Genomic DNA, 16,253 nt, shown 5'->3' on the forward strand with positions numbered 1-16,253 from the left:
CCCCCCTGTAAATCTAGGCCATCTCTCATCATCCTGTTTTGTCCTGGGAAAATGGAAACCTAAAAATAAGATTTTTATGAATTTTTGACGGAAAATAAAGCAACAAAATCCCACAAATATGTGGACAAGTCATTCCCCGTGTTAAACATGAAAAGAATGGTGGTGGGGGGGGAGGGGCCTTTTGCCAACTTCCCCTTTTTCTTCTCTAAATTCACACGTGAAATATTTAAACCTACACAGACTACTGCAGCTGTATGTGTTTTCAATACCGAGACTTTTCTAAATATATTTAAATAGTTGTACAATGTACATGGTAACAAGACCCTAAGAAGGGTTAACAATATGTACAATTTAGATTGTTCACTGTACAGTGTACACATATTACATATAATGTACAATGTTAAATGTAACAGTGAGGGACCGTGTCAGAGATAAGAGAGTTACAGAGATTGATTATCAGCTAAAATATGCGATATTTTCCACAGCATGTTCTATTGTGTACAAGTACTGTACACGACCAATCAGCAAACATCTGTATTCAGGGATGTTTAAGGATCCTTTGGGTACGAAACACAAAATCTTCAAAAAAGTCTGAATTCATAAATGTTATGTTTCTTGTTTAAAATTGGAGTATTTCTTTAAAGGTTGAATAACTTAACTCCTTAATGGGTATTATATTCAACAAGTGGCCATGAGATGGCACTCTAAAAACCTATCATAAAAACGTAGCATGTCGTGCCGGGTCAACTTAGGCCTACGTAGCCCACCCTGTGAAAGGAGATAAGCAGTCTGTGTAGTGTGTATTCTGTGGACTGGGTACAGATTCATTCATTTATAACTAATTTAAGCAGACCAGTGAACTACAACATACAAATAGATTCAAAAGATTAATGTAACCAACTTTTTTTTTCAATTTTAACTGATCTGACTCAGATAAAAGACAAATTGTTTTACTTTCAACTAAGTTGAATACCGCAACTTAAACATTAATTAAATTTTAGGTTGAAAATTCATTTTAGGTAACTGACGAATGTATTCGATATAAATGGCTAATTATTTTACCAAAAGCGACAAAATTGATTTGATTTCAACTAACTACTTGATTTAAGGTTACACTTTAATTCAATGTAAAGCGTCAAATTGATTCAATATAACTCACTAGTTAAGATTGAATTTACAAAAAAGGAGCTGAGTTTTAAATTCGGAAATGATAATGGACCAAACCTCTGTATAGTAAAAAAAAGGGTAATTACCTATAAGAGAACGATTNAATCTATGTGGATCCCACTAATGAAAAAAACCTACAACTCGACGTTTTAAAAAGAATAATAACAAAATTTTGTTAGGTGAAATATCACTTAAAAGCTAAAATTATTACAAGAGTGCGTGAAATACCCTGACAGTCTAGTATATTACATAATATCTTATTATATAATTTATAATTTGATATTTCTGCGCAGTTTAATAACGATTTTCAATCTGCCCGACAACAGCTATACCGTTATAAACCTTATTTTCAGATTTAATGAAAAAAAGATCAAACAGTATGTAAAGCGGCTTTAGCCCCCCCTCCCCCATCCCTTATTCATTCACAACTACTTACATAAAATCCTACTTTTTTTGTTCTTGCAGATAACATATAATTTGTTTTGCGCAATCCTAAAGCAGGGTTTGCCATATTACATCAAATACATAGTGGTTTTGTAGCGGAGAAGAAGATGATTTTTGTTCCTGCTCACAGCTTTAAAACTCGCCTGGAGCCTACGGGGTTATGTAGACAGGCACGCGCGGCTTTTCTAAAGATGAAATTAAAGACTACCTCCAATCAAAGTAGTATCCAATATATACAATTAAGAGTCACTGCGTTTTTTAGACCTGTAACTTCAAAACGAAGTCTGTATGGAATTTGATTTCTGGATCCTGTAGTATCCGCTTCATTTATATTTAGAGTTAGTCTTTCTACATTCATTTATATATTTAAAGTTTTCTTTAAATACACATTTGAAATATTTAAAAGTATACTTTTAATTTTAATTATTTAGCTTAAGTGTGAAATTCAAATATCCTTTTTGAAAATCTGATTAACATTTGAACATTTGAACATTTTAACATTTTAACATTTTAACATTTTAATATTTTACCATGTCCAATTCGTAAAAATAACCCTTTTCCATAAAAATGTTATCATTATAATTTTAATATTTAATTAATAGGTTTATTAAAAAAAAATTTCTGGCAAGTTTTTTTTTTAATTTAATAGTTTTATTGGTCATTTGTTTGGAAAACTAAATATTATTGTCAAAAATCAATATCAATTTGGAGTATTGCTTTTATTTCATTTTCATTCTAAGATTTTAGTAAGTTAGTTTTTAAACACAATGTATTTTTAAAGGAAAAAAACACCAAAAAGTTTGTTAAAATGCTGTGCTACTATTCTCGTGCAATAATATAGTCCTGTAGTCCTGCAGTCCTGTAGTCCTGTAGTCCTGTAGTCCTGTAGTCCTGTAGCCCTGTAGTCTTGTAGTTCTGTAGTCCTGTAGTCCTGTAGTCCTGTAGTCCTGTAGTCCTTTAGTCCTGTAATCCTGTAGTCAGCGGTAGTCATGTAGTCCTGTATTCCTGTATTCCTGTAGTCCTGTAGTCCTGTAGTTCTGTAGTCCTGTAGTCCTGTAGTCCTGTAGTCCTGTAGTCCTGTAGTCCTGTAGTCCTGTAGTTATGTAGTCTTGTGATCCTGTAGTCCTGTAGTCCTGTAGTCCTGTAGTCCTGTAGTTCTGTAGCCCTGTAGTTCTGTAATCCTGTAGTCCTGTAGTCCTGTAGTCATGTAGTCCTGTAGTCCTGTAGTTCTGTAGTTCTGTAGTCCTGTAGACCTGTAGTCCTGTAGTCCGGTAGTCCTGTAGTTCTGTAGTCTTGTGGTCCTGTAGTTCTGTAGTCTTGTGGTCCTGTATATCTGTAGTCCTGTAGTCCTTTAAAGATCCCTGAGATCCCGGCAAAATGTGATAAATTGAGTTGAACAGTTGAAGAAACAAACAACAAGGTCTGCCCTCCCTCCTACTTCTCTCCTCTACCCCTCCATATCCCCTCCTAACCCCCCTCCCCTTCTCCACCACCTCCTCCCCTCTAATACCCCCTCTCCTAAAAAATTATTTCAACAGGTACTTATACTTACATAAGAGCAGCCGTCGAAAACTTCCTAAACACCACCCCCCCCCCCTCTGCTTTTTCCCACTCATTTTTATATTTCCATCATTTTCCCACCATTTTCCTTGCCAACTTAATAAATTGACATAAGCAAAGTTTTTATGATATCTTAGAAATTATGCAAAATCTGATGAGGGGATACTATCTATTTTCTATGATCCCTGATACTCATGTACATTGTACAGGGTTGGATTAATTTTTAAATACCATTTGGTTCTAATAAAATATTCCAGTTTAAAATCTATAATTGCTTTTTTATCCGTTTGAATTCAATCCGTTGTTATTATTTGAGACTTGAATTTTTCCGTAAATACGTAATTAACAAAATGCACTTTATTTCATGGTGAAGCTATTTTTGTGCTTATAGTCATTATATACAAATTTCCTAAATATAACAACTTTTAGTGATTCCTTAATTGAACATTTTAAATTAATTCAAGCATGACATAATTTTAATGACATGCACTTAAGCATAATTGGCTTGGACAGAACTTAATCCAGGCTAATGGGTTTTGGGAAATTTTTAGTGTTAGACTTTCCAACAGAAATAATGTTTATTATTTTCTCTATTATTAAAGTGAGTTCAGGGGCGTATACAGGAGTCCGGCGGAGGGGTTACCTGTCCCCTAGAATTTAAATGTTCACTTCAATTTAAGATCGAATATATAAGGTGAAAACTTTAAACTTTTAACATTAAACTTGTAAAAAAAAATATTTTTACGTGTTTTGATGTTTTAAATGTTTTGAAAATAAAAATTTCGGCGCTTCACGTTAACGCTGTTAATTCTGTAATAACTGTTGAAAATTTTCCGTTAAAATTGAGATTGTTAACCAAGGGTACCTTAACAAAAACGGAAATTACCGTTAAAGAAACGAAGTTTCGTTTTTATCTTCTAAAACTAACGGCGATGGATTGGAACAAACCGTATACGAAACGGGTTGAAAAATTGGAACGTGCCCAGCAACATGATGTTGTAAACCTTTGTAAACTGTAATTTCTGTTTGAAGGTTTGAAATACCAAAGGTTTACACCATGTTTTAAAGATATAGACATGATAAAAATTACATTTTGAGGCAAGTTATCAGTTCCTCACTGTGATTTAATAGTCTTAAGCTCTCAAGCAAAAGTCATATATGAGAACTTCTTAAAACCAAAGCTAACAACAAGTGTTTTATAGTGCTAAAATGTATGCATGTAAAGGGCTACAAAAAAGCCAAAGCCCAAGGCTTTGCGACACTTCCAAGTCTATCCTGTTCAATTTTATGAGAAGGCTGAATCTATGTGGATCCTTTGATGCAATTTAAAAGTTTACCTGTTAAAAAAATTGATATTTTGAGAACAATTTTTAAAAATCATGCTTTTTTTGAGGACATCTAGCGGATATCTATTAAAGCGGAGAGATCATTGACAACTTTTTGTTAGATTATCAGATAGACACAATACAACCGCGCAGAGTCTAGGATGAATTAACAATATGGCCGCGTAGAGCCTAGGATGAATTGACAGATACAAATCTTGGATCCAAGGTTAATCAGAGAGTTTTTGCTGCGTCTTTGTCTTTCAACTTTCTTAATATTTCACTTCTTGCAATTTTTCTGATCAAAACATTTCAGCGCTTAATGTTTGACAGGAATATATGGAGGAAATAACAACTCAATGTTTTTACAAGTTTTTGAATTTTCAAACTTTTTACCGATTTGCCTTGTTTTTCTTCAGCGGATTTTCACGTTATATACACTAACTAGTGGAAATCCAGGATGTTAAATGTAAAATATACTAGCCCATTGTTGTACACCCAAAAATACTGAAAAAATATATTTCTGAAAGAAAAAATATAAAAAAAAATTTACAAATAAAAAAATTCTGAAATTTGATAAGAATACTTCTNTCAGGCAAGATATTGAAAATGGCAATAAGCGAATTAAGCCTCAATTTCCGAAAATAATTCCAGCCCGGATAAGAAACTAATTTTGGAGTAAAAAGACAACATTTTAAAATTATATTTCCATGTTATCATAATCACTTAACCCTCTACTGAAGAAACATTAAATAGTGTAAATACGGCTCCCGAATATTTTAAAAATATTTTACCGAAAATGCACTGCTCACTGCTGTAATGTGCATCCTTATAATTACTTTTATCCGGTGTTTCTAGTAATTTGGGTTATTTTTCGCATCATTATTGATATTTAAGTGCTGGATGTTGGGGGATAAAATGTTAAAAATATAGATAATTAGATAATAGAATCTTAATTAAGACTAAATGCAAATTACGCAATAATTGTTAGACTAATTTTTTAAACCAATGATTTAGATTTATTAACCTAACTATGCAATTATAATCTTATTGTTGCTTCTTGACTTCGTTTCTACAGATAACTCTGAAATATGAAAATGACTTTCATACTCAAGGTATGACTTAAAATGGCTCAAATGACATAAGGTACATTAATTGTGCAGTGTTAAGAGACCCATTTAACTCAATAAGTGATTCAATATACCTTACTAGTAGACCTGTTGGATTTGTGTATCATCACTTTTATGTCGTTTTCCTATTCCAAAGTTTTCTGGTTCTCACTGTAATAAAAATCTGAGCATTTTGTTTCTGATCAATTAGCCTTATTCTACTTTGACATAATAAAATTACACTGTAAAATTTCGCGGACATCTTTTTTTTGTGGATTCAAAATTTTTATTAAATTAGGCTAATTTTTTATTTCTGCTAGCCAAAACCTTTCCTGTCTTTATTAGCATGATCGGATTAGGTTAAACTGTTTTACCACACGAATACTTGGTGGTTTACACGTTTATTGGATGCAAAGAAACACCAAGCCAAATATAGATTTGCAATGATGCAAATGTTTTACCACACGAATACTTTGATGTTTTAAAATTTAGAAGTTTGAAAGTTTCTCTACGACAAATAAATCATCAATTGTTGCAAATTTCATGAAAGACATTTATTTATATTCATATATATATATTTATATACAGGGTGTCCCAAAAATATGGGAGTTCATTGACGAATTCGATGTAGTCTTTGTTATTAATAAGCATTCTAATACCTAATTTCAAAAGCCATAATATTATTTTGTCTGCTAGAGTTTATTTTATAAAAGGGCTAAAAGACGTAAAGATGTGTCTATAATGTCTCCGCAAGATGAACAATGAAGACGGACAAGTTTACTCTGTTTCTATGCAACAGTAGGCAGCAGTCAAAACATAAACAAACAAAATTAGCAGACGAAACTCTTACAGATTACAGCTTTCTCAGTAGGTATCACTATACTAAATCAAAGAATTATTTAAAAAGACGATATCGAATTCCCATGTTTATTGGGACACCCTGTATGTATTTATATTCAATTTATTGTTCAAATATAGGTATTTATATCTTTCTGTGTGAATAAATCTTTATAATAATAATATTGTATGTCAATAAGCTATCATGTACATGAGCTTAGAAGCAACCTCTCTTGTCCTTGAAATAAAACTGTCCTTATGAGAGGAAACAGGATTTAAGCCAGCGGGTGATAGATTATTTTAGGTACACAAAATCTTTAAGTAGGAACAAAAATAGAGGGGCGCCGCAGGCGATACATTTATTTGATCTGAAAAACTCAAAGGGTCAAAATTAATGATTAAAGACTAATAAAAATAGATTTTTAACTTATTACACATTATAGTTAAACTAGATATTTTGCCTGTATTATGTTTTCGAGAAGCTATTTGCATCAAAACATAAAAAAAACTGGAGGTATAAGATGTATAGATTTGAGTTAATCTATAAATAAATGTATTACTAAAAAATTTTATTACTGAATACTTACTTACTTAATCCTCTTCCTCCCTGTTGGGACATAAGGCCCTCGAACAATTTCTCTCCATTCTTCTCGGTTCTTGAATTACGAATAGCCAAGACTAATTTTGAATACAGGGAAAGTAAAGGATGTAAATTGTATATGCCTGTAAAGATAAAAAGATCAAATCTTCAGTTTTCTCAAAACTGAAATTCGAAAAAAAACTTCCTGAAAGCTTGAGGATGTGTACAAACATCTTCTCCTAAACCTGACTATATTTTGTATGTCGATGTACGAGTACGATGTACAATGGTTCATTATAATTTTAAATCTAATAAAAGAAGGGAAAAGGATAAGCTTCTCAAAATACAAAATAAAATAATCATTACACAAGATAGAATAGAAATAAAATTCCCAAATAACATATTTCAGAAAGCACTCAATCTTTTACACAAAAAATAGATTTTATGCCAATTTTCTCATTTTTTCTTTCTTTCTTTCATTTTTCTTTTCCAATTATTTTTATTTTTTCATTTGCGGAAAACTTTCCTAGTAATTTCTTTTTGCTCTTAACTTGCTTTATGTTTCTCTAATTAACTATTGTTCCTAATTCATGTTTAGTGTAAATGACATTTTTTGCGCATATGTATGTTTCCTTTTTTGTACCTTCATGTGTTTATCATCATTTCATGTTTTACGAATTACGTTCCCAGTTCTTTCATTTTTGTACCTAATTCCTTGTTTTTTCATTTTTGTTCCTATTTTTGTTCCTATTCCTAACACTGTGTCTCTAGACCCTAAATTTCTGTCCTTGATCCTTTATTTTTGTTCCTAATTCCTAAAAAACTTTTTATTGCTCCTTAGATCATGTATTTCATTTACTGTTCTTATGTTCTTCGTGTATGTATGAAACTCCTAGTTTTTTGCTTCACACAAGGTGGCTCAATAGGCTATATTCCTGCTATAGTTCCCATTTTATCGTTCTTTTGTTCCTCTTTTGATGTTCCTAATGTAGTTCTTTCTTTTTTGTTCCTAACTCACCCAACCCAACATTTGTATTATTGTATTGTTCCTTTTTTAGCTTATAATGTTCCTAGTTCTTTCCTTTTCTTTCTTTAATTTGAAAATAATTTTAGCAAATTGGGAACATTTTTTTGCCTCAAAATCTGGGGGGGGGGGTCAAGGTACCCCCGCCCCCCTTTTGTATCCGCCCTAATGTCCTTTTACCTACAGTAGCTTGGGGACTAGAAACCGTGTAGTTTGCTGTGAATGCATTAAGTCCTTTAATGCTGTAGTTAATAGGTTTATAGAAAGACGAGAATAATTAGCATTCAAATCCCCTACACCTCTCCTTCTTGCCTATTATGCTTACCCCTATTTCTTCCCTTTCCTTCCCCTGCCCCTTCCCTTGAGCATCCTCTTCCCTTCCACTTCACCTTTCCAATTCTTTTCGTCTTTCCTACCCTTCCTTTTTCCTCTCCTTTTCCTTCCTCCTCCAACCCCTCTTCCTATTTCCTTTCATTTTCTTCACGTTCACATTCCTCTTTCTCTTTCCTTTTCCTTTCCGCCCCCTTCCTCTTCCTCTTTTCTCTCCTACCCCTTCCTTTTTCCTTTCCTTTCCCTTCCTCTTTGCTTTCCTTTTGTTCCTCTTACCCTTCCCCATCCACTTTCTCATCTTTTCCTTCCCCTTCCCCTTCGTCTTTCATTTCCTTCAACTTCTCCTTCCTCTTTCCTTCCTTTCATTCCCTTTTCCTTCCTTTTTCTTTTCTTCCCTTTCCTTCCCCTTCCATCCCTTTCCTTCCCTGTCCTTCCCTTTATTTCATTTTCTTTCCCTTTCCTTCCCTTTTATTCCCTTTCCTTCCTTCCCTTTTCCTTTCCTTCTCTATCTTTACCTTCCCTTCCTCTTCCTTCTTCCGTTCCTTCCCATTCCTCTTTCCTTTTATTTTTCTCATTTTACTCTTCCTCTTTCCATTTCATCCTTTTCCTCTATTTACTGCAATTTCCTTCCGTTTCCTCTTCCATTCTCTTCCCCTTTCTTTTTCCATCCCTTCCATTCCTCTTCCTCTTTCTTTTTCCATCCCTTCCATTTACCTTCCTCTTTCTTTTCCTTACCTCACTCTTCCTCCATTCAGCTGACGATAATCCATCTATCCCTATTGACCTGTATCTAGAACTACACTCTGTATCTATTGCTGGTGATAAGGATCAAAAACAAACAAATCTAAAACAAACTATTATTTAATGAACTTTTAAAACTTTTCTCAACCTAATTCTAAACATTACAGAATTCTAATGCAAGAACATTCAAATTTGAACTTTTTGTATCTCTGGAAATCCTCGTTCGTTCTTTATAATAATAATTAAAAGATATTGTTTAAAGTATACAATAAATCCATTTACAAGTAAAACACGAGTTTCAAAAACCAATTTGACCTTACAAACATCCGGAGTGTATCAAAGAAGGGTGATGTATACAAATTTAATAAAAATCGCAAACTTCTTAGGATCGAAAACACGCAAATCGGATGTTATTTTTATCAATATTGCTAAGTGACTATTAAATAGTATATCATTCATAGCGATCCAAAGGTTGCAAGCTCACATGCAAAAATAGATGAGAATTTGACTGAGAACTTAAAAACTAAAGCTGAAAACAGTGCTTTAATTCAGTTTTAAAATTTACATGTTTTAAAATATTTATCTATGCGACTCACTTGTGTTAAAATCACAACAAAAACATAATTTCCTAAATAGTAACACAAGACGGATAAATAAATTACTCATTTCAAGTTTTATAAAAATGTGCGATTTTTAAAATTAAAATCCGCGAAAATAAAAAAAAACTTGCTTTGCCGGCATAAAATGTTACTTATTTCAATTTGCCTCGGAACAAATAAGAAACTTTTCATACCCAAGATCATGGAATTGTGAGTAAAAATGCCGGATAAAAACTCTCTCAAAATTGAATAAAAGTATAAGTGAGAAAGTCGATCCCGTCTGGAAAGTTAATGCAACTTTGAGTAACCGCTTGGATCTCCGACTCTACGTTTATTTCCTGTATAGTACTGTATTAGGTAACCATGAGTTGGTAAATTAACCAAGTGTTTAGATCTCCGACTCTACGTTTATTTCCTGTCTAGTACTGTATTAGGTAACCATGAGTAAATTAACCTAGTGTTTAGATCTCCGACTCTACGTTTATTTCCTGTCTAGTACTGTATTAGGTAACCATGAGTAAATTAACCTAGTGTTTGGATCTCCCTGTCTAGTACTGTATTAGGTAACCATGAGTAAATTAACCTAGTGTTTAGATCTCCGACTATACGTTTACTTCCTGTCGCATGGTAGGAAAGTGAGAACAGGAAAAAAAGTGGTCACTAATCACTAGAAGATATAGAAAACTTAATTTAACCTAAGTTAAAGATGAGAGTCTATAAACTGTTAACTCGCACTTTATTTTTAATTGGATCCGTGCTAACTACATTTTAATATTTAATCAAGTCAAACTTGTAAAATTGGTTTAACAGTGATGTTAAAAGAGGGGTAGAGTGTTTACTTTAGCTGTAGTAAATTAATCAATGATGTTAAAAGAGGGGTAGAGTGTGTACTTTAGCTGTAGTAAATTAACCAATGATGTTAAAAGAGGGATAGGGTGATTACTTTAGCTGTAGTAAATTAACCAATGATGATAAAAGAAGGGTAGAGTGTTTACTTTTGTTACAGCAGATTAACCAATGATGTTAAAAGAGGGATAGACTATGGTGTGTGTTACTTTGGTATGCGAAACATCGATAAATGGGTTTTTAAAAATTTAAGCTTTCTACTTCTACTTTCTATTTGACAGATTTGACATATTTTCCTCGTGTACAACTTTGTAATGTAAGCATATGTTTAAAAATATTATAACACATTTTTTTGTGTTCATAACAAGATCTTTAGCTAATAGATCTGCAATTAAAAATATGAAATTCGTTTTGAGAAAGATATTAAATAGTTAGAATTGGGCTGGCGTTCTAGCTTTTTCTTAATCCGTAGTTAAAAGTTTTAGAATTGTCCGTTCCTTCTAACAAACTTCCATTTGTTAATGCCCTTCATATATAACCATCAAATGAAAGGTATAATTTTGTATTATTCAAAATAATGTTTTATTTTTGGTAAAATTGTGAGTTTTACAAAAGTATCAATTCGTTTTTTAAATTTTTTGGTTCTTTTTTGAGATTCAACAATCTTTTCGTTCATAAAAAAATTAAAAATCCATGTTTCTTGTTAGTCTTTAAACACGTCCGTTCGTTATTCTTTGCACAACCCTATTTACAGGATTATGTCTTGTAAAAACACATTTAAAATCAATAAAGAGCAATCTCTGTTTGTTTGTGATTCCGATCATAGCTCGCAAAAGACTTGAGTGATTTCCCTCAAAGATGGTCGAAGAATTCGGTAAAACCAAGGAAATATTCTTAGCTTGGTTTAAAAATTCTACGTTAAGTTGGTTGAATTTTACTTTCCAGGCCAAAGCTGGGTTCTCAAGCCACACTGGATCAATTTACCTACGTTTGTTGCTGAACATGTGTTGGGTCAACTACATCCGGGGTTCACTAGACGGGCTGGTACAAGTAAAGACTAGACCGGTATCCTTGTACATACTACAATTATAGTACCGGGGTAAAGCTATAGTTTAAAATAAAGTTTAGTAAGCGTCTATTGTTTAAATATAAATGTTTGGAGAAATATCTGCACAGGTTTCTGCACCGTTTTCCGGACCAACCCCCCCTTTCCTTCTGTAACAAAGTTTTATTTGAATTTAGTGCAAAAGTTCACTAGACGATTAGGACGCCATTAACCAGTTCTCCGTTCTATTCATCTATTATTATAAAAGTTATATTTCTAACAATAAACAAAAATATTGTAAAAAGCTGAAAAAAAAGATAATCTATGAAAATTGAAAAAAGCAAAAATATAATATTTTTCTAGAAATTTGTATTTATTTGTCAATTTAAAAAATACTTTGCTCCGTTTTTAACGCGGTTGTATTTATTGAATAAAACGCGACCCTGTGGAACTAAATGCTTATGCTTTGTTTCAATGCAGCCAGGCACCCAGACATGCACAAAACTGCATCAAGCAGTTAAATATGGTTCATTTTACACCTGTAAACATGATTCCCCCTAATTTTCTTTCTTCATGGAAGATTCTGGAATCTAATTGTATGAAGTAATATTTGGAAAATAATACACAAGATAATTTTTATAAAATAAGGTTAATTTTATTGAACTATATATACTACACTATAATTTCAGTAGAAGTAAATATTTCCATTTAGTGTATAGCGCCGATATAAGGATTTCTAATTGGATGATGAGATAGAGAGAATGATAGATGTTACCGCCATGCAATTTCTATTGGTTTAGAATAGACAACAAACACATGACTGAACCCTGACTGGATCAGGCGATAATGGACTCGGCATACAGGAGTGACTAAAAAAGTCTTTAACTGAGATTTAAAAACTTATTAAATTTAAAAAAATAATATTTCTACCGAGGAAATTTTCAGACTGAATCCATCTGATTTGCCATGCTAGATTGCTAGATCCAAAACAGTTTTATAAAAAAAGGAAAAGTTGAAAACCCTCCAAAAGTAAAGGTTGTGCAGGAAAAGGAATTATGACTGCACACACTCAAATTTTCGAATAACTATATCTTTGCAACCCAGTGGTGAAAACCATTGATATTTCAAAGTTGGATTACCCTAGACCCAATCTATATTATATATCTATTTGCATATATGTTAGCTATAGCTGGCCAAACGACTGGACCGAATGTGATGAAATTTTTTGAGGGAACACTTGGTACCCCCGAGGGTAACATAGGTTAAAAAATTAGATTTTTAAAAAAGAAATTCATTTTTGAATCTAATTTTTTTTCCAAATTCAGATTAAAAAAATTCCACGGGCAACGCCTGGCACTTCAGCTAGTTTCTAATAATTTTATAAAAAATCCCTATTATTTGAAAATAATCGGTTTTTTTTCCGTTAAAAGGTGTATCAAACAAGATTGTACAATGTACGTATTATGAGGTTTCCGGAAAGTGGTCTCCCTTCTTTGTTTCTTAAAAACTGATGGAGATATTGAACATTAGAGCAACTTTAATGCTAGAATTACCAGATGGGTTGAATTGAAATGAAAATCCTCTAAAACGACAAAAAGCATTCCCAAAAAAATCCCCAAAATAAAGTTTTAAAAAAGTTGATACACCCTACAGTTTAATCCCAACCAAGTTAAATTGTCCAGTCCATTTAATTGCAACCTTGTTAGCATATTTGATTGCTTCATCACAGTTAAAAACTAATTAATTTTAATGCAAAAAGTTCAAAGTTTTGATCTAAATCAGGCCTAAAATTGCAGTGACTACTGACTACTGACTCCTCGACTAAATGTCACCTGAGCCAATTAAATATTGCATATTTAACCTGGAAAAAAAACTTTTTTGTTAAATCAAAGATTTTTTAATGGAGCGATGACAAAGATAAATTTTCCTACTTATACAGGGTCATAAACAAAGGATGAGACTGTAAAGACGACCCTAACCTCTTAAAACATGACAGTACCAAGGTTAAATTAAGTCTTCTGCCTTGAATGTTGTCTTTAAATGTATTATTTAATGATTTAGCGAAGAAAGAAAGAAGTTTATTGTTGCAAAGAAATATGAATACAAGGAAACAGATAGTGCAATTTCTGTACAGTCGTCTCTGAAGTCTCATCCTTTGTGGGTAACCCTGTACACTATAGCAGTGAGCTCTTAACTAAAAAAATGTTAAGGACTTTAGAGATGTCTTTAAAAAACATTTAAAACGAGCTCACTCATTAGTCATTTAAGCCCTGTATTGATTAAACGTGAGAATTAAGTGACGATTTTTTCTCTACGCGGAATTCGCTATAGTACCGCTGACTAATTTTGTTGTATACAACATGTTGGGTTAACCACATACTGGGTACACCTGGTCGGGCTGGTACACCTGGTCGGGCTGGTACACCTGGTCGGGCTGGTACACCTGGTCGGGCTGGTACACCTGGTCGGGCTGGTACGAATAAACATTACTCCAGACAATACGGGAATTGGTTTGGATCATTCAACTTTTAAACTTATGTAAATTAATTTGTAAATCTGATAAAGAAAGAAAGAAAGATTATTGATTACCATACTCCACTAAAATACTTTTTATCGCATGAGTTTGTTAAGACTTAAATGACTTGCCTACTGCCTAGGGCTTTAATTTTCTCATGCATGTTTGAGTATTTAATCCAGCTGTTTTAGTTTTTAAGCATAAATCAGAGCTGAAAACTTTAGAATGGGATATCCTTAATCCTGATCGGATAATTAATCTGGAGATTAAAAATGAGTAGAGAACAAGCAATATTTAATCTCGAGATTAAGAAAAAGAGTGGATTAAGCCTTAATTCCGATATCCACCATTCTAAAGTTTTCAGCTCAGGTTATATAGATATAAGGAAAAGAATATTTGTGTTTGAGGATTATTTCGTCTTCTTATTCCACAGTTTTATGGGTTCCACTGTAAATAAAACGAAATTAGTCCAATGGAATCTTCGTAATTTTGTTAAATGTGAAGAAGGCAAACCACATTTTGAAAAAATCAAAGAATCGTAATTCAATCCTATCAATTAATCTCTCAGATGGTTTAGATTAATATTTTTTTGGAGGAGGGGAGGAAGGTCAAGCACAACAACATCTCGTCCGAGTCCCATTCTCCTCATTTTCTCGTTTGAGCCACCTCAAAATCAATCCTCTTTCAAAACGTCCAACTCTTGCAGATAAAAATATTTATCACAAAAAATAGTTTGGGAAAATTCCATATTTTTGCCAGATTTTCATTAATTATTTTTAATTTGTAATGGTTGGACATTTAAAAATTTAAAATATATTCGAAGGACGAGGATTTTCAGGTGGCTTTGACGAGCAATTATTGTGGTTTGCCTTCCTCTTCTCGTTGGAGCACCCTTTAGTGTATAGTCCTGTCCCTGTGTTTACTGTTTAAACAGTGCAAAGCAATGCAAATTGATAAACCAAAGTGTCAAACTTGTTTCTAACTATGCAAATGTTGGCTGGTCTACTATAAATACTAGAGGTATGCCAACCTAACAGAATGGCAAAATATTTAGGAATAAACTGTTCAACTTCAAAATTACTAACACAGCGTGCTGAAATGAATAAATGTTGCAATTGTATAATTTTTCATTTTTATTTGGAATAAATTCAGTTTTAATTTCTTTTTTTCATTTTAATTCTAAAAGGAATAGTTAAAAGGTTTAAAATTACCTCAAATTAATCCAGCTTTTTAAAGGGATTGTTCATATTTTTCAACTGGCAACAGACAATCAAGAATTGGAATAATATGATCACAAATTACCAACGAATATATTTTTTGACCTTTAAAGTCAAAAACGACAATTTACAGGACACAACACAAATGCTCAGATACAGTTTATCCAGGTCTCTTCTCATTAGCTGAATTTTATTTCCATTTAACTAATCATAAATGATTGCAATTTGCAATTGTTATCCATAAAATTCATCCAGTTACAAACTTTTCTTATTTCTTTCCATTGGTATATTTACAATTAATAAATTTCTCAATGAACTCAATATCTGGAGAGCTGGGCGTGATCAATCTTTATTACAACCCTGTACTTTATTATATCGATAAATATATTTATTTTTAGGCATGCTTAAAAAAGAAAAAAGAAGCGTTCAGCCATGGAGTATTTTTCTATCCGTTTAGCTTTTAATTTAGCAATAAATAAGCTCTAGAACCCAAAATCTGTAACTTTGAATATTTCTTCCCCGTTCATTTTTTTTTCAGGGTTATTGTGTATGTATTGTAATAGTATACACAAAATACAAATGTACAAATGTACAGTGTATAGTGTACTTATCATGTATTGCAATTGCAATTACGTTGAGAACTCTTTGAAGAAAGTATTTAAAAACTATTATAAAAGTGATCTAGTAGGACAAGAATTGAAAAGAGAGCTTCCTATAAAACATCCAGAAAACTCTGAAATCGGGTCCGTCCTAGTGAACGATTTTTGGACCCTCCCCCCCCAGGCCCAGCTTCCCCTCTTATCAATTTCGTACATGACGAAATTAGTAAATTAGTATTTATTTATTATTATTTAGGGTTAGGTTAGGTTAAGACACTTTCTGGGCCGAGCGCTGCGGGGTCTCCTTGTCTTTCTCCA

Source organism: Eurytemora carolleeae, unplaced genomic scaffold (assembly GCF_000591075.1).
Source record: "Eurytemora carolleeae unplaced genomic scaffold, Eaff_2.0 scaffold139, whole genome shotgun sequence".
In the NCBI taxonomy this organism is placed as follows: Eukaryota; Metazoa; Arthropoda; class Copepoda; order Calanoida; family Temoridae; genus Eurytemora; species Eurytemora carolleeae.